Genomic DNA, 1,354 nt, shown 5'->3' with positions numbered 1-1,354 from the left:
TTCTTCAGTTAACTCTTGAGTTTGTTTGGGATTCGCAACCTTCCCAGACCTCAAACTGATTGCCTTTACCTGCTCCTTAGCTTCCTCATGGCACTTCAGTGTCACTAGGCAATGTACCAGGTTGAAGATTTAGCAAGGCATTGACAATTTGTCCAATTTGATTTTCCAAGGTCTTGATAGAAACAACTTGACTCTTGCAAATAAGCTTCACCTCCTTTAATTCAGATTTTTCATTAGCTTGTTGCAGCTGGAGTTATTGTCTTGGTGCATACTGCCGTTGCTGAAAACCAGGGGGGTTGTACTGCTTAGCTGGATACTGCTGAAAAGGCTGTTGAACCGCATTCTGAGCGTTGCTCCAGCTGAAATCAGGATGATTGTGTTTATTAGGATGATAGGTGGCTGGCACAGGTTGCTACGATCGCTGAAAGTTCCTCACGAACTGAGCAGATTCACTAGAAATTGCACACTGGTCAGTCTCATGGGCACCAGCACAAAGCTCACAGATACTAGTGATTTGATTAACTCTATAATTCGCCAAGGTGTCTACCTTCATCGTCAAAGCCTTAAGTTGGGCAGCGATAACAGTTGCTGCATCCAACTTCAGAATTCCAGCTATTTTTCCCTGAGTCAGTCTCTGGGAAGGATTCTGGTACTCATTAGCAACCATCAGTTGAATAAGTTCATAAGATTCATCGTAGCTCTTAGCCCACAAGACTCCTCCTGATGGTGCATCAAGCATGGGTCTAGAATTAGTACCCTATCCATTGTAGAAACAGTTGATAATCATCCAATTAGGCATGCCATGGTGCGGGCACTTCCATAGCATCTCCTTATATCGATCCCAAGCCTCACACAGAGATTCGCCAGTTTGCTGCGCAAACTGGGTAAGAGCATTCCTGATTGCAGCAGTCTTCGCCATGAGGAAGAATTTAGTGAGAAACTTTTGAGCAAGATCTTCCCAAGTGGTGATAGACCCTGCTGGTAGAGAATGCAACCAGCACTTAGCTTTGTCCTGCAGAAAGAATGGAAAGAGTAACAGCTTAATAGAATCTTCAGTCACATCATTGAACTTGAAAGTGTCGTAGATCTCGATGAAATCCCTGATGTGCATGTTGGGGTCTTCAGTTGGAGAACCCCCAAAATGAACTGAGTTATGTATCATCTGGATCGTGATTGACTTGCTCTCAAAAGAGTTAGCCCTGATGGCTGGTCTGATGAAGCTAGACAGAATGTCATTAATCTTAGGCTTAGAATAGTCCATCAAAGCCTTCAGATTTTCTGCTTGATCACCCATAGCTACTATAATTGGCTCTTTAACTTTCTCTTCTTCCTCTAACTTCTTTTTATCCTCAAA

General features: G+C 43.2%; 1 non-coding gene across 1 annotated transcript; it reads left to right on the top strand.

Moving 5' to 3' along the window:
• Positions 1-797: 797 nt before the first annotated feature.
• On the top strand, positions 798-904 carry LOC141676226 (small nucleolar RNA R71). The gene has a single exon (XR_012556826.1). It is a non-coding gene; the product is annotated as a small nucleolar RNA R71 (small nucleolar RNA).
• The last annotated feature ends 450 nt before the right edge of the window (positions 905-1,354 follow it).

The sequence above is a fragment of the Apium graveolens genome, chromosome 7 (genome assembly GCF_009905375.1).
Source record: "Apium graveolens cultivar Ventura chromosome 7, ASM990537v1, whole genome shotgun sequence".
NCBI classification, from domain to species: Eukaryota; Viridiplantae; Streptophyta; class Magnoliopsida; order Apiales; family Apiaceae; genus Apium; species Apium graveolens.
Note: the sequence above shows the minus strand (reverse complement) of the source record. Positions and strands in the feature narration are given on the sequence as shown.